This window comes from Labrus bergylta, chromosome 18 (assembly GCF_963930695.1).
Source record: "Labrus bergylta chromosome 18, fLabBer1.1, whole genome shotgun sequence".
NCBI classification, from domain to species: domain Eukaryota; kingdom Metazoa; phylum Chordata; class Actinopteri; order Labriformes; family Labridae; genus Labrus; species Labrus bergylta.
This window is the reverse complement of record NC_089212.1, coordinates 6,723,943-6,742,280: the sequence shown is the minus strand read 5'-3', so window position 1 is coordinate 6,742,280 and position 18,338 is coordinate 6,723,943. Positions and strand designations below refer to the sequence as shown.

Genomic DNA, 18,338 nt, shown 5'->3' with positions numbered 1-18,338 from the left:
TGCGACCAGTTTGCAGAAGCCACAGGCGTGACTCAAACCTTTGCACTGCTGCAACCACTGAAAATGCAAACTCACACTTAACGGGTTGGACGGAATTGGTTTACTAAACAAAAGAGGCAAACGATAGACAGCAATTTTCGTTCAAAGGAAAGCATTGGCAGTCGAGCTTTGTTGCAAGACAAAATGTGGTCATCTAGGTTTTGTACTGATGAGGGGAACCCACCACTGGCTCTGACTCATATCGTATCTGCCATGTTGGATTTTTACCCGCAATAGGCGAGCGTTGGGAGCTAACAGGTGAAGGCAGGGTGGTCGTTTTGCACCCTGCTTTCACCCGTTGCCATGTCTCATCTTCTCTTTCTCCTCTCAATATTTTCTGTCTCTCTTCAACTATTCTATCGAAAGAAGGCAAACCAACCAAAGAGAATCTTTAAAAGATGATTATGTTTGAAAAAGCTCAAACTCAGAACAGGTGGTGGATACTGTTATTATTGTTTTCTCTGCATTATGATATATGGCGATTTGGTCAGTTTCTTATCCTGTTTTCTGAACATCGTAGTTACTTCTCTGTCCTATAAAACCAGTGAGGTTCCATCCTCTTCCTCTGATATGATTTCACCTGTCTGACAGTTACAGGTGGATCAGAGCAGGACTTCCTGTCCCCAGGGAGCTCCTTCTCCTTGGTCATCTGTGTTTCCTTACAACTCCATGCCCTGCTTTCAGCTGACAGGGCGGGCTGACATCACTCTGCCTCAGGCCGTTAGAGGAAACCTAAATTGGATCAGGCCTGTCAGGTTTCAGGGAAAGTGAAGGGTTTTTTTCTTTTTTTTCTGAGTGAGTCATGCTCAGGACGGGAACACTTCAAATTTAGAAGTCTGGGAAAGCGGCCAAATCAAACAGGAGAGAAGTGATACGATGAAAACAAAACAGACAGAACACTTTCACTCTCTCACTAGTAACTGTTGCGTATATGGGTCTTGAACAATGCATCTGCCACTTCCCACAGAGAGTATGTCTTTAACAAAAATAAACTGTGTGCACAAAATGTAAAAATATTTTGTAGATGTCAAGACTCACATACGCAGAAAGTTAAGTAGCAGAGGCAGCTCTATAAAGTATCATAAAGTAGCGATGTAAGAATACCTGATACGATTACAAATCTATAAAAATAAGGGTCCATTTAAATCGATGAGACAAAACTGATTAATCAATACTCTTATTTTAACTAGTGGAGGGCACAGACTTCTTAAACACTAATTTGACAAATCTGTGCACACACATTTGCAATCCGTGGGCACGGTTTTCTAAACTGTGCGCACAGATTTGCAAAATGAAGGCACAATTTGGTAAACTGTGGGCAAGAGTTCTTAGACATCCATGCCCAAATGGATTTGCATTGAAAAAGTTGCAAACCTGTGTGCAGTATCCAAATCCGTTCGCACAGATTATAAACCGTGCACATGGATTTGTAAACTGGAGGAACGGATCTACAAATGGCTTTTTATTTTTCCTACCTCTGCCTTTTTGGGGCATACGAACATTTGCTACATCTTGCAAAATCTTGCACAGTCTTGAAGTCACCATATTTGAATAACAGTGCCACAGAAAAATCTGTTGAAATGCAAACACAAGCAAAGGCCATCATTTTGCATTATATGTCCTGATCAGAGCCCTCACACCCTTGATGATTTGACAGTAGGACAGCAATGTGCACACAAAATGACAGAAACCCGCCTCAAAGTACGATGAGTTTCTGAATATGTGAAGATTGGGATTGGGCAAGGATGAAATAAACTTCAAAATCTGCTGTAATTTGGTGGGGATAGGGTGTGAGCAGCAAAACAACTCTACGGTGGCCAAGAGAGGTCAAATTATGTTTTGACACTATTGCAAGAAAAGATCTCTGTCTTAATTACATGACCTGAATAAATGCATCATGTGAAATATATTATTAGCTATATTTTACCAATCCATAAAGGTAGAATCCTGAATAGAGGAAAAAGGAAAAAAAAAAAAAAAACATAACGGTGCCTTGATGTAAAAAAAAACCCCATTAAACTATAGACATCCCTTAACAAATTTACTCCCCACTTGTCTCCTGTGACAACAAACACACACACACACAGACGCTGGCACTGTTTTGATGCATCGCTATGTTGGGTCTTAAAGCTAGCCACAAGGTTTGAAAGCATGACAGAGTGCTTGTTTATCACGTCCACCGCTGTAATCCTTCATAGCTCACAGAACCTTAATTGCATCACATCAAAGCGGAGCCATGTCTTCACCGAGCCGCAGACATGAGAGAAATGTGAGAGCATGTTAATCCGTCTGGACAGGTGGAACCTACACAACGTTAAACTGCCTTTGCAGCTTCATTGGCACGGTTACATCAGCCCACAAACAGCTTCAACGCACAACTCAGGACGGGACATACTCAACAAAACACTCAGCCAGCTAACCAGTCATTGCGCTGGTCTGCCACCAACAAGTTAAACATTTGCTTTAAAAGACTTTGATCATGAGGAAGTTGATCTGATTGGTCTATTACAGCTCTTACGGTCTATCATTTCTGCATTACAGTCTGCTGCTGTAAATGACCGTTACCATCTTTGCAGCATTTACCACATGCTCAAAATGACCACATCTAATCATATCAACAAGAAGGAAACATATTATCAGCCTGTACTGCAACAAAGAAAAAATAAGAAAAGGAGAGGAAGAAGTAGCATCATCCGCCATTGTTTTAGCATCTTTTGGCTGCAGGAGACCAGTTTGTGTGGAGATAAAAGGGGGACGAACGTAATTCGGTGAAGGCCTGGAAGTCCCAAAAAAAAGTTGGGTGTATCGCTCCCAGAGGCTACGGCAGCCAATGGGTTCAGAGCTCCACTGATTTGTACTTAAGGAAGGAGACACAGCATTTGGTTAATGAGAGGCTTAGCACAGGATCTGTCCTTAATGTTGCAGCCAGCAAAAATGAGTCAGGCTGCTCTGATTTGAAACCTTTTTAAATAAAGACCTTTTAACCTGACATAATACCCTCTTGTTTAGTGTTAGCCCACAGACTCAAAAAATATGAATTTATTCTATGCACAAGATCTCAAATCAGGAGCCTAAATCGATGTGTCTTCTTGATTTGTAAAACCTTTAATCTATAGCTCAGTGTCAAGCTCACTAAACAACTTGATCTGCAGAGCAGCAGAGATGGAGGTGACGTAATGCAGTGATGATCAGGATGAGTGGATCCCCCTCCTCCTCTGTGTCTCATCAGGTTCAACAGGTTCAATTGGTGAATGGGTGACAGTGTTAAGAAAGGGGCTGAATGCATTAAAGGAGTAGAACTCATTAAGTCTGGAGATCAGGCTCAAACCGGCTTCTCTCCTGCAGCTCAGCCTGGATGATCTCAGGTCTACTGCGCTGCTACAGCTATAAGGTCATTTGACTACAATGGATGACATGTATGACAATTCTGTTTTAATACATTGTTTCACACAATAAGCTACATCATAGTGGCCTACATCCCGTGAGCACATGCGTGCCTTAACATGTCAAAGCGTGTCCAGATGAGAGCACACGTGCTGTTCTACAGCGAGTGGGAGAAACTTTGAGGAGGAGATAAAAATAAAGACGAGTGATGGAATCTAAGAATAAAACAGTCTTCAATCATGAAAATTAAATTGAACGACTTTAATTTGATTCATTACTTGTGTGTGATTAGTTCGTTAAAATGTTTCGTTCTGTGGAGGCGTTGTGTTTACCCGTGGGACGGAAACTGAGCTTCTTGTAGGAGCAGCCATGTTCAACAAGATTACAATTATTTAAAAAAAAAAATGTGATGAATATATCATGGAATAATAGGCAATGTGGTCTTGGTCCTGTGCAGCGTTTTACACAAATGATCAGTATAAAGAAGTTTATACCTTTGATTCTGTAGTCTTGATTTCAAAATATTGCCTTTTTTTTTTTTTTTTACTTCAAGGTCATATATTCTCCTCCTCTTCAACAACAAGTTTAAATAAGTCTCAGAGCTCCCCAAAACATGTGTGTGACATTTCTTGTTTTAAATCCACTCTGATCATGTTTATAAACCTCTCTATTTCAGCCCTGCTCAGAACAGGCTGTTTCTGTGTCTGACCACGCCCCCTCTCTGGAAGGGCTTGGGTGTCTCTGGCTTTCTCGGTCCATGCTCTATTGTTTACGGTGAGAAGGCAGACTCAGAGGGCAGAACAAACACCTAGCTGTGGGAGTGTCACCCACCTGGGGGAGGGGCTACTGCCCTTTGTGATGTCATGAAGGGAAAATCTCCAAACAACTTGTTTGAGCACACATTTTCTGACAAGTGGAGCAGGTAAAACACAGAGAGAATGGACTTTTGTATCATTGGGGGGTTTTTAGACAGACTAGAGACAAATGTTAGTGTTAGAAAAACATGGTGAAGAGTATTTTGAATAATATGTGACTTTTAAGGTTGCTACTAAAAAAAGGACAAAATGTCCAAAATAAAGTGAATGTTTTCAATAGAAAGTAACCGGTGTTTGATTCAATTATTTTGTCTTACCAGCATCCAAAAAACTAAATTACAATTTCCATTTCAAGCCTTAAAAAGCCAACAATCAGAGCACATAATTTGTGTCTGTTTTTTGCTCTCCAGCAGACCTTTAGCTGCCCTTTTTTTTGTACTCGTGTGCTCCGTCAGAGCCTCTCTGTAGGACAAACAACAGATTTAGCGTTAGCTCTGCAGCCCCTACATAGAGTATGGTGGATTTAAGCAGTGTCCAAAAACAGCTGACCATCATCTCACCATCTGCCCCCCTGAATGCACCAATCACCGCCGGCCATGCCAGATGGGTTGCCAGATCAAGTGGTGAGGTTGAGCACTAGATAAACCAGAAATGCCAACATCTCCTCGGGCAGTGGTGGAGAGAATTGTCCAATTTTGGTTGTTGCTCATTTGGTTTCTGATTTGTGGAAAAATGATTCTTGTTTAAAAACTGTTAGAAGTCAGAATGCCTCCATCTGATTACAGTAACATCCTCCGCTCTGTGAGGATACAAACACGCTCCTGTGGACAGATTGTCTCCTCATCAGGAATTCTCACTGTGTCTCTGTCAAGTCCAAACAATGGCTGCTCAAATCTGTTCCAAGACACAAACACGCGGCGGCAGCTTGGCGCTCGATGAAGCGCTTTAATGTCAGCACCGACGTCTCTCTCTCTCTCTTGCCGGGATTAGAAGACGGTTTTCTGCCGTGACAAATTTGCTGCTGGTGACACTTTTCATTGTTGCAAGGTGTGAACAGATGGTTGCATGAAATATTGAATGTGCAATAGTGTAAGAAAAGGCAGCTGTGTGTTCTCTTCAACATGTAGGCCGAGTCAATCACAAACCAACAGGAATGTTATGGAATGTGTTTCTGCACCGACTGAGAGACAAAGAGATCGAGCTCAGGCCAGACGTGCACATTATTTGTGTTGATGCAGAAAGGAGGATTTTTTTTTATAATTGAGGCATTTGTGAAGACTTCATTAATTCTGAACCACATATGCAGCTTTTAGAGCAACTTATGCTGCCAAGAAGAGCTCAACAGTGACCGCCCACTTTTTCATCAACTCTGGTTCAGGAAGTAAGTTCTCCATTAACATGTCACAGAATCCTTATAGCAACAGATGGAAGCCTGTAACCACGACAACCAGCTACCCCAATACTCGTGACTATTAAACATTTGGTTCAGCATGAAAAATCGGAGAAAAAGGCAAAATTACAAGACTTGCACATAATGTATTTACAGAGTAAAGGAACTACACATCCCATAATCCATTGCAAAAGATGCCACTTCTTAAATGTACCTTTAGTCGTTGTTTTACACAAAAGTTGTAAAGGGAAAAAGTGATGTAAAAGAGTGGTAAACACAACTGGGTCCCAACTTTTGTGAAACATGTTGCTGGCATCAAATTTGGAATGTACATATAGCTCGTTGTCTTTGTGCTTTTTCCAATTAAATATCGGTTTTAATGTCTCTACTTACATTTCAAACTATGGCCAAACTTTTTGTTGCAAAATTATCAATTACAATCCTTTTTTAAAGATTTTTATCTTTTTCTGACTGTATTTTAGAGAGAGGACAGTGGAGAGAGTCAGAAATCAGAGAGAGAGAGAGAGTGGGGAACAACGTGCAGGAAAGGAGCCACAGGACGGATTCAAACCCAGGCTGCCCGCTTGAAGGACTACAGCCTACATACATTGGGCGCGCATAACCACAACGCTACTTGCACCATATCAATTACAATACTTCAGACTTCAGGGATGTGATTCTTTTTAGGATTCTGACAACACAATATGTAACTACTCTACCCACTGTCTTATCAAATAAAGGCAAAGTGCCCCAAAATAAACCTTAAAGATACGATATGTAGATTCCGCCACCAGGGGGCTCTCAATCAAAACAATAAGAGAAGATGACGTTAAGGCTGGCGGGGAATCATGGGAGTTCTCTCTGCTACTTTTCAATGTCAACATTGTCACACAGTTCTACATATTGTACATTTAAAAGAAAAGCTGCGGCTACACCTATATGGCTTGTTCTTAAGTATCAGCATATATTTAGTAAACCAGCTGAGATCTGTTCCCCCCACTGTCCAAAAGCCGGTTCATTTTGGACAGAGATGTCTGGTATGGAGACAGAATAAATCATTTATTTAATTCACATCAGTCTAATCAATAAATCAGAGGCAGAGCATGAAAAAAAGGCAAGCGACGAAGGACGAGAGACAGACGCCCCCCCCCCCCCCACACACACACACACACACACACACACACACACACACACACACACACACACACACACACACACACACACACACACACACACACACACACACACACACACACACACACACACACACACACACACACACACACACACACACCACACCATCCGCACAGCTTTCCTCCAGACCGACACACTGCTGAGGTGACGGTGATAAAAATAGATGATGTACTGAGAGAGAGAAAAAGGGTGAGAGAAAGAGGTTTCAAGGAAAAGATGTAGAGATGGAAAATAAGAAGAAGAAAAAGAGAAAGAAACTCTAAAGGAGTCCTCTGTCTGTCCTCAAGCTGTGCTACGTCTCCGGGTACAGTCTGCACTTATCACCCACACACACATCTGAGGATGCTCCAACCCCTGAGAGATGAGCAGAGGTGGCCACAGAGACACACACACACAAACACACACACACACACACACACACACACACACACACACAGGCACACAAGCGCGCACACACACACACACACACACACACAGGCACACAAGCGCACACACACACACACACACACACACACACACACACACACACAGAGTCAGGCCGTCCTTGATCTGTTCCACTCACCTGCACACACACATGACCGCGCTGTGAGAGTGAATTATGTATCACTTTTACACAAACTGTCTCCCTCTCAGACAGCAGCAGAATCTAAAATATTTATACATTTCATATCTCGGCGGCGTTTGTACGATAATATTCATGCTTTCTTTGGAATACTTTTTGAACAATGTGTTTATTGTGTTGTGATACAAAGTGTTCAATGGATCCAGAGAGGCGCTCACTCCCTCCACTCTTACATCTATTCATTCATTCAGTGAACGTTTGTACCTCTGCTCCCTAGTGGCCGTGTAAAGTATTGCAGTGACTCTGTGCTACCCACTGATCCGGGGTCAGTGCTTTGCCTTTTTAATACCGTCTTCTTTTTGTCATTTTCTTTTCAGTCACACAACACAAACCAAACGTTTATTCTCATTTCTATCAACCTGCTGACTTCACTTTCTTCTCTGAATCTCTGGACAGTGTACTAAATTAATTCATGTTTTTACTGTCCAATGGTTCTGTCAATACCTCTACATTTTATAAATCCTTTATGTTGAAACACTCTACTTAGTCCTTGTATTCCTGGGGCCAAACAGGCAGATTCAGCAGATTTAAGATAACGACAGTTTGATGGTGTACAATTTTCTTCTTAACTTTTTCTATCCACTGCCATATTCAGCTATACTTTTCATACACTTTTGAAACCAAGCAGCTTTTCTACACCTACCTATTTTCTATCATTTCTGAATACAAGGAGCCTGTAATTTTTAATTCAAAGTTTTCTGGTTTATATTTGTTGTGGTTTTGTAGTCTGAGTATAGTTTAATGTATGAAGGAAACTCAGTCTGTATGGAGAGCAAACGCATCAGAATGACACCGCGGCTTCAATAAGCAGTAATCTGAGAACGATTAATTCATATCTATAAACAGATATCTGCATGAAACTAAAGTAAAGCAAACAACCTATCACCAGCAACATTTCTACATGAGTGAACAACCTGCTTTAAGCTTTGTCATCGAAGCAAATCAGTGTTTCAATTTCACGACTTTCTGGAATGCATCGGAAACGATCGATCAGACTTCCATTCAACAAACATTTTTTCTTCTCCTCCTGAGGACTCATGGTGCGTTCCATTTGACCTCGGAAGTCGGAAAATTCTGAGTTGCCGGTCTGATATGTCACCAGGAACGCCCCCCTGAAGTCAGAATTCTGACTTGGAAACTCGGAGCAACTTCAGCATTCCGAGTTAAAATCCAACATGGCTGCTACGTGCATCAACAGTAACATTTAAGCGGCAACTAACGTGTCTATTAGCAGCGTAGTCCTCTTTTTGTTTAATTAAATCAACCACATTGAAAGTATAGTGCAAGTTCTATGTGTGGACATTTAGCACACAAACTATCACAAAGTGTGTTATAGCTAATGTACTCCATGTTGCTTGAACAACAACATTTAACTCTGGTGTGACGTCATTCCCAGCTCCGAGATCCCGAGTAAATGGGACGCACCATGACCTGACAAAACTTTAGTCCTGATAATGCAAGAAAATCACAATTTAAAAATCTGTCTATTTTTTGAGTGGAGCCTCTGTGTAACTTACTATTAAGAGTTGGACTGAGACTCACCAGATACAGATGAGCAGGTACTCCAACGAGGGATGTAATAAATGAGGATATTACGGTATTTACCGTATTGGTCCGAATATAAGACGACCCGACTTTTTCGAACCTATTTTGATGGGGAAAAAGGCTGTCTTATATTCGGACCAATACGGTACTTTGCATTCAGATATGGAGGGGAGAATTTGGCTTCACTTTGATCTGACCACACGGCCACATCTCAAGTTGCTAATTGGACCGTAAACAAAGCATCACACAATGTGTTTATCGCTAACGGCTGGTTACATCTGAAAGCTCAACGAGCCACAGTTCACAGAGACATACATCATCAGATGATGGTCAATGAGTTCATAGACCGGATTAGTTTCTTTACTTAAATTGGTCTTTAATGAATTCATTGAATAGCATTCTAATATCTTCAGCTTTCTTCTTGAATAACTCCTTTTTAAGTCGTTTTCTCTACAGCAGTGTTTACTGAAAACAAACTGGTGAATCAGTAAAACAAACATGTTGCCGCTTCTTTGTTTCAGCCAGGAGACAAAATGTAGAACAGCAGGATGCAGAGTGGGACCTCCTGACTGACGGTTCTCTCAATTGTCTCTGTCTGCTGATTCACAACTTGACTTGACTTCGCTGTGTCCCCTCATCTGCCTGTTGTTGTGTGTGTAGAAGTATGTGTGTATTTGTGAGAGTGTGTGTCACACTTGGAACAACCTGAAACACCACTAACTGATTCTGACTGAGAAGTGTAGTCACCCCCTTTCTGGTGGACCACCTCATCCTTTTTTGACCTTTTGAAACGTCGCACGTTATTGATAGAAAAAGGAAACTTTTATATGGTTTCACTAAAGCTATGTTTTTTTTTTGAAGATAGTTTTGCAGGTAATTAAGCCGCCTGTTCTGACCCTGTATCTGGATAAAGAAAAGGTCAAGACAAAAGAAAGACAAGATGTATAGGCTGGTATTTTCCTTCAGTGTTGTTGTTTTAAACTCTTGTATTGAATTATTCCATTAGTCTTGTGGTATTTGTCCCTCCCTTTGTTCCACTGTAATCAGCCAGTTAAATTGATAGTCACAGGTGCAGCATTTAAAGCCAAGATCCACTTTTTGTAATAAATTGTTAACCAGAAAAAAAAACATCAAATGAGAGCTGACCAGTGCACAGAAGATTCTAAGTGTCTTGTAGAAGAATACAGAGGTAGAAGAAACTGCAGTTCCTTGAGTGTCCAGACGGGGGACGACAGGTAGCGACGGAGCTGGCAACAATTGCTCACCGACCAACGCCCTACGATGTCCTTCGTCTGTCAGGGCCTTTAAAGTAAGGAGGCTTTTTTTTACCATGCTTGTTAGCTCATCCAATGTTTGTCATACATATTTTTAATTATCTGCCACATTGGCGTCAGGATTGTTGGAATTCCCCAAAGAGGCTGAAGTGGACTATAGTGACGCGAAGACTGGTTATTTTACATTACGTGGTACTAACCTGTGGTCAGTTGTGCGAGCGGCGAGTATAGCTTAACTTATTTAATACTAATTAATAAACATCTCAGGTCGGCAACCACCACAAATTAAATGTCATTCTGTGGGAAACATGAGGGTAAAATGGCGCTCGTTGACCAGTTCATGAATAAGTCATGGGTGTTTACTGCTTTGATAACTTAGCCTGCCCTGCCCCCCCCCTCCCCCCCCTCCCCCCTCCCCCCTCCAGCTCTACGCTCTCCTCCAAATATGGTCACGTCTGGCTCAAGGAAGCTATAATGGCAACAGCCAAATGTTGACTTGAAGGCTTCATTTATGAGGGCTGTTCATCTTCACGATTCGATTCAATACCCATTATCCTGTCCACAGTTTGATTCGACTCGACATCACATTGGGTTTAAAAAACGACATTTTGAACCACCCTATTGTTTATGCCTTTGAGACATCACAGGGGCTCTGTATATTTGTATAGGGTATGTGTTTGAAGTGTGAATACTCTGCTCTGGAGAATTCAAGAAAAAGAAACGGACATTAGGAAAATAACAATTCAGTGAAACGTGGCCTCACACTTCAGCTCTAAACACGGATTGAAGATGGCGTCCATTTCGATGCAAGGGAAGTATAGTTAGAGTAAGAAAATGTGTTGTTCAAATAAAAAATGTGACCATTTTGGGTTGATATTTATTGACATTGTTAATGATAACCCAATTAAATCAAAAGTTGAAAATGTTTTGTCTCTTAACGATGTGATGTAATGGAAGGAGAGGGACTCCTTGTAAGCTCACAATCAACTCTGAACATCGAGATCATATCGGAAGCAAACGCTGACACATAGTACAGACATGTGAGTGGGCACACACACACACAAACACACCCATCCCCCCTCAGGGAGAACATTCTCATGACGGCGTGAGGATGAAAAGAAAAGGAAGGGTACAATGAGTACTAGTTGTTGTGTTCATCTCCTTTAAAACACACAAACATCACTTCAATGAAAAACCTTTTTTTTTTTTTTTAAAAAGGATTTTTATAAATTTTGACAGAAAAGAGGAGAACTGTGAAGGTGACGACTTGAAACAAAGGTCAGACTGAAGACACACACGGCCTAAAACACGAGAGGGCGTCAGCTTCACTCATCTTCATTCTATTTTTTAACACACAGCTGCTGGAGTGCAGCCATGGTTACCTGACATTTTTAACCTGCTGTGAAGGTGGTAACAAACACTTTTAGAGTGTCAAATAAGAAGTTGTCTATAGTGCTTCACAAAGGAACAACACTGACAATCTGAGCGCTATAGATCCACTGGAGGAGCATCCATTAGCCTGTTTTTGGTGAGTCTCATTTCAACTGTAAAAAGTAAGTTACATTGGCCGTCAGAACGGGGGGCGGTACCTCCTGTAAACAAAGGCTCTCATTGGCTGTTATCTTTAAATTAGAAGTTAAAAGACATTGTTTGTCAGTGGTCTGACCCCCGACACTGGGCCTTCAATGTGTGTCTGCTGTATTAAACGTGTAATATGGTTATAAAGTCGCCTTAATGCAGACTTAATGAGAGAAACAAAAGGATGGATCAAGTCCGATCATTGAATACATTTTTATTCCAAGTTTAGAAGACAAACTGTTAAATGATGTGGTTGAACTCAAATGAGAGGATGGATCAATGAGCGCAAAAAAGCAACAAAACTTTCAGGTACCAGTCGATGATGCCCTTGCGTCTGACGAATCAGGTTCCACTATTTAAATCTTGAGTCGGGGGCCGGCCTTTTGTATCAAAGGGTCTTAAATTGCTGAAATTAACGACATCCTGATGCAGACTTGTAAAAAAAAAGTTTAAATAAAGCCACATCGTGTCTGTCCGCAAGAGGAAAAGAAAACAACGTTTAAAATGTTTGTTTGTTGAAAAGGTGGTTGGATCGATCATTTCGGATGCATTCAAGGAGGACGGGAAATCTAAACGCAGACTGGCGTTCACTACGCAGCGTCAAGCAGATCCGTGGCTCAAGTCGAGGTGTTTGATGTTGAACAGATTGTGAGCTGCACTTACAGATATCTGTTTAAAGAGATGAATAAATCATCTTCAGATTAACAACAAAGGGAGATGGGATGTCCCTGTTATTTAAAGAAAACAGCGGATAGCATTCCCTCAGCTTCTGCTCTGTTTTATCTGCATACACAAAAGCCTGACACATAATTGGTCACACTCTGACTACAAACGTAGAGAAACAGAAACCAGAACACTTAAAGATTATTAGAGGAGTGACAGAACTCCATTCTTTTCTTGAATGTTTCACACTTTGAACATTTAAACAGCAGACAAACACAAGCAGATCTATGCCAGCACTTTTTGACATGTTTGCGTTCAAATGTTAATTTGCAATAGATTCACAGATCAGTGCACGAGGACCTTTACAGGCATGAGCAGAAATCTACATCAATCAAACTTCTGCATCTGAATATGTAATCTGGGCTCCACTTAGTTTAGCATTTAAACACAAAGACAAAACTGCACCAATGAGTAAACCTGTAAATGCCACATTTTCTACTTCCTCTAAGTCTGTTTTTATAATTTCCACGGTGTTATCCTGCCACTCTGAGGGGATACAAAGATCTGAACTTTAGAAGTGTTCATTCGTATTAGGACATGTAACTTGATTTTTCTAACTTCTTCTTGATTTCCTTTGTTTGTGATTTTGATGAGCTTAAGGCCCGCCTCAGCTCCAGCTCTTTCCCATCGTTAGGTTGACCGAAACTTGATAGAGTCAGCATTTCCAATATGGCACCCGCCATGGATCGGCTTCCAGAAACCAATGGGTGACGTCACTATTTAGGTTTTTATGAGATGGACTGTTAGTCATCACGCCAAGATGAGCTAATCCAGATGACATCGTTTGTGGTATTAGGCTTGACAAAGCATCACAAAGATCGTAGACGTAAACAAACCCTTTGACATCATAACCAGTAGTGCCCCTTTAATTTTCAGGGTTTTTGTCACATGTAGCCTACAGGCCAATCAAGACCCAAACAAGTAGACGATATACCTATTAGCAGCAATGCAGGACAAGTATATAGGCATCTATTTGATTAACATAACTGTCTGCAGCAGAATTGTTTTTCCGTTGATTGGCCTCCATCACCTCTCATCTGCTTCATTCAGCTGAACTGTATGTAACCCCCCCCCTCCCCTCTCTCTCTCCCTTTCTCCCTCTTACTACCAAGTGCTGCAGATACTCTGATGTTGCTGTTTTTCCCACCATGAGATGATGATGGCAGAGCATAAAGAGGAAGGATACTAAAGAGCTCATCTTGAGAATATTTGCATTATGTCACAATACATTATCTTTAATTAAGGGGAAAGAATGTTTGAGGGTTAAAAAAAAAAAAAAAAACACACGTCGAAAACAGGGGAAAGCATGCTTCATAGTATTTCATATGTTAGTCGTAGGGCAGAGCGTGGCTGTTGTTACATAAAACTCTCATTTTCACAATTATAACATCGACAAAATTATCACATTCAGATAGAAAACCCGTGCAGGAATTTTACGCTGTAGACTATTATTCCGAGGTGGGTGTTCACTGTGTTCAGCAGCAGAGGGCGGGAATAAAGGGGGGGTGGGAGGCAGGCTGGCTCCTTTGTCCCAGCGCGAGCCCCGGTTGTGGCTCTCTCGTGCAAAACATGTGCCCCCCCCCCCTCCCCACCCCCCATGTTCACTCCAATATTAAGACTGTGTGTTGGGGAATTTATTGCAGAAGGGGTTGCATGTGGTTCGGTGATAAATGACAATTGGACTGAAATAAAGAGCGAGAACTTCCTCCTCTCATGACATCACAAAACAGCGCTGACAGAGCGTTACCAAGGGTTACTAAAAAAAAAAAAAAAAAAAATCGGTTATCGATTTGAAGTCTGAGTGACACGTTTGGTGTTTTTGCGGTGTTTTAAGGAAAGTTAGAGTCCGCTGAACTAACATAAAACACCTTGTTCGTGCTGTAGGTTACCTGCCCGACCTGCACGTTTTGTGGGAAACACGTTTACACTTTAACACATGCCGACAAACCTGCGTGGACGGCGCTATATAACACGGTGTCAAAAGCACACCGTGGATCACACCGCTTTAAAGCCTCCCGAGTCCGTGAACACACCACGGCAGAATTACTACAACACAAACAAGTGAGGAGATCCTGTGCGAGCAGACAGATTAGTAGAAGCAAATCCACGGCTGACAAGAGGCTCCCGTTGTCTGCTGCACTCAAAGCGGAACGTAGTAAAAAAGCCCGATGCATGCAGGAGCTATTATTATCATGATCATTGTAACGCGGTGTTTCCACTTACCCGCTCGTCCTGCCTCGTCTTCTTTCAGTTCCTCAGAGATAAAACAGAGTGAATCCACATTGTGTGTTTGTAAGTCCGCGGTTCTCCGTCAACCGGAGCTTTAAAACGCTTTTAACGCACCGCGGGCATCAGTCGGTGTGTGTCGTAGACGGGTCTCCAGTGTGTGTGTGTGTGTGTGTGTGTGTGTGTTAGGATGAAACGCCTTTTCTCCTCTAGGAGCTGCATTGTTGACATTGGCTTCCTGACGTCATGCTAGCCCTCATTCACAACAACGACCAAGCCCCCCTGCTCTTACGATGATGCCCCCCCCCCCCCTCCCGGTCCTGACGCTGCAGTGCTGAATTACGCTCCCCACTATAATAACATATCACAATGAAATGATTATGATTGAAGTATAATGGAAGTATAATATCCATTTGTCCAAAAATATATAATGGCAAAATACACTTCCACGTCTAACCAAACTATCTGTCAAAGGGGTTGAAATCATTGATTAAAATTGAAACTTATTATGTAGCCTATTTCCCCGCAAGACCAGAAACAGAAAACAGAAACGACATCTTGTGCATATTTGTCGAAAATTAAATCTGTAAGAGACTTTTCTGTCTAAACAACCATCTAAAAGCAAAGGCTTTGCACTAGACAAAGAAAGATGTGAGAATTTTGGGCTTTTAGTTAGTTTGAAAATTAAATGAAAGGATTAATAAATGGTCAAAATAGTCACCAACAGTCTAGTGTAATAATCTTGAAGCATGGGATTTATTAAGAGCCACTGAAGCTGTGAAATCAATGTACTATGAAGACCTTCAACAGCTGTAGCGAGAGTCCTATACTGATATATATATATATATATATATATATATATATATATATATATATATTAATCAGGCAATATCAGTGGCTCCTAGAATCAGCTTTAGAAAAAACCAAAGAGGAGGACCCACATCCAGAACTAAACAAAAATATTTATTGTAACAAAAAGGCAAAAAAGAAAAAAGTTTAATTTTTCAGAGCCATTAAAACAAAATAAAAATCAAATTGAAGAAAAAACAGAGTCATGAGGAAAGTCAACAGCAAAGACACAACAGAGACTAAATAGACACTGGGGTAATCAAACACAGGTGAGGGCAATCAAATCTGAAGGGAAACACACAGGGGCAGGAAGATACACAGGGGCCAAAACTTTAAAATAAAACAGGAAATACTAAAGCTTAAACTTGGAAATAAAAGCCTACACCAAGGAAGAAAGTCACACAAAATAAAATAGGGAGTTAAATCTGAACACTGAAATAAACGTAAAAAAAATCACGACAGAAGTAAAAAAAAAATAGAAATCCAATAAAAGAGCAGTAAATAAATACACTGTTGTTAGAAAAGTACACAAGAAAAATACTTAAGAGAAACTGCACAGTTTTTACAAGACAAAGGAGACACCATATGATACACTAAGTATGATACTGAAAAGTATTTTATATGGGGAACTGTTTAAGAAAAAATCTTTCTGAGAACATTTAAGAGCAAAATCCATAAAGAAATGTTTTTTAATTAAAGTTAACAAAACACGATATCGTCCACCTTATTCATCTGATAATGTTTCCTGTTGAAGCCAGAATCAGCTTCTAAAATCCCTCATCGGTCTGTCTCTAATAGAAACCCTGAACGAGATCCTTGATCCTCCTCAAGGTGACCCCCTTATTCCTTAACATCTCTTGAAATCCTTCTGGGACACCTGTGCGGCCCACGAGGACCCCTGCAACTGCTGGTCGGAAACCCTGTTTGGTTCAAAGTCACCCTGAACGCTGTCGAAGTGGACCAATGATGCTGCAGAAGTTTCCCTCCTCTCCTTTAAAATTCTCCTATAATCATAATATTTTCATTTCTGTTAAAAAGTAGAATTAAACGACATCTATTGACAATATTAACGCTAATCAAACATCCCCAAACTGCTTAAAGTGATGTCTTCAAATTTATCAGAAACAAAACCTCACATTGTGCTTGACTGATTTGAAGTCTGAGGAAAATGTCCAGATTTTTCAAAACACTATAGCGAGTAAATTTAAATTGTAATTCATAAAGCTCTTTGATAGCTCCAGGAATAAATATTCAGCCTTCTTAATCTGTTAGTGTCTTCACTCATATGGCACTTAAATGAAAATCAGACTGTAAAGGGATAAATGGGATGAAGAGAAGAGTAATGGGTTTTGCGACGCGCTCAGGACACTCTGAACAGGACAGAAGGTACGACACGCTTCCTAACACAGAGTTTAATCCTGCGGGAGCTGGCAGAGCGCTCACATTTTATCAGTTCGCCACAGACAGACACCTCTTGGGTCTCATTCTGAGCGGCTGGATTCAGATCAGCCCACATTCTCAATGTCAAGATGTTATAAATAGCCAGAACTGATTTGTGGAGCTCCTCCAGCAGCTCGTATCAGCTCAGAGGGAGAGGAGATGTTCTCAGGGGCCGATGCACGGCTGGTCTGATCGACAAAGAGAAAACCACACCATTTGATCATTCAGATATTTATATATAATGAGTTTACTGGATAATGTAGTTTGTTATCCCATAATAAGCTCAACATTTAATACTGAAAAATGCTTTATGGTCAAAGTGACACTCTGGGTCTGATTTTCTGACTAAACCGTATTTATTCTTTGATCGATCTCGGGGACATTTTAGTTGCAAAAACAATATCTTCAATCAAAAAGGGTCAATAAGTTGCTGCTTTTCATTGCCTCAGACATTGTTGGTGATATAGTTGGTTACTCAGGTTGTAAAGCAGGTTAGTTAGTAACTGAAGACGCTGAACCCCGAGTCCACTGCCCTGGTTAAAAATTGAAACACTCAGGAGAACATTTGTACCGAATAAATTTAGCAAAGGCACAAATTCCAAGCATATGTTTGCAGTTTATTTTTTTGGTAAGGTTGGCCTTTTTTCTGGCTCCTCGCTCCTTTGCTTCTTACTGGAAACATAAATATTTTAACCCAAGTGTTTTTGTGTTGACTAAGACATGACCCAGTAACCTGCTCTGGGCCCTGAGCTGAGATGTACTGGCCTTGATTTACCCCGTTTACTTTTCAGTGAACTTTAACCTGTATTCACAGATTCTTCATAAGCAAGTGGTTGGGGATTTGGTATATGAAGTGGTCATGTTTCCATTTGTAGTCAACACAGTCTGTGTGGAGAGCAAAAAGAGCAGAATCCAATCTGTAATTAAATCCGAGACACTTTAGCGTGTAATCTTCAGACAATTTTGCATTTATTAATCTCTATAAACTCTGCAAACAAGTGCAACCAACAGTGTGTGTGTGTGTGTGTGTGTGTGATGAGTGGACTAAATTATTAAGCATCCTCATCCTCGCTATCGGCACCAGAATTATAAGACTTAAACAAATTATTTATAGTTTTATAAGTAGACCTTCAATGTGATGTTGTGTCTAAGCTGTAATGCAGCCATCCGCCACTAGATGGGGCTGTAACTCCGGTCTAAGGTCCTGCTCTGCTGCCCAGATGTAAACAAGCACAGCAGAAGGATAGCATCTTGTAGTC

At 41.0% G+C, this 18,338-nt stretch overlaps 1 protein-coding gene across 1 annotated transcript in view; it reads right to left on the bottom strand.

The window, feature by feature from the left end:
• Positions 1-15,013, bottom strand: part of bach2a (BTB and CNC homology 1, basic leucine zipper transcription factor 2a) — a 44,696-nt gene extending 29,683 nt beyond the window's left edge. Inside the window, exon 1 of the mRNA XM_065966565.1 lies at positions 14,788-15,013. The gene's annotated coding sequence lies outside the window, so the exon portion shown is untranslated. The remainder of the gene's footprint in view (positions 1-14,787) is intronic.
• Between the last annotated feature and the right edge of the window lie 3,325 nt (positions 15,014-18,338).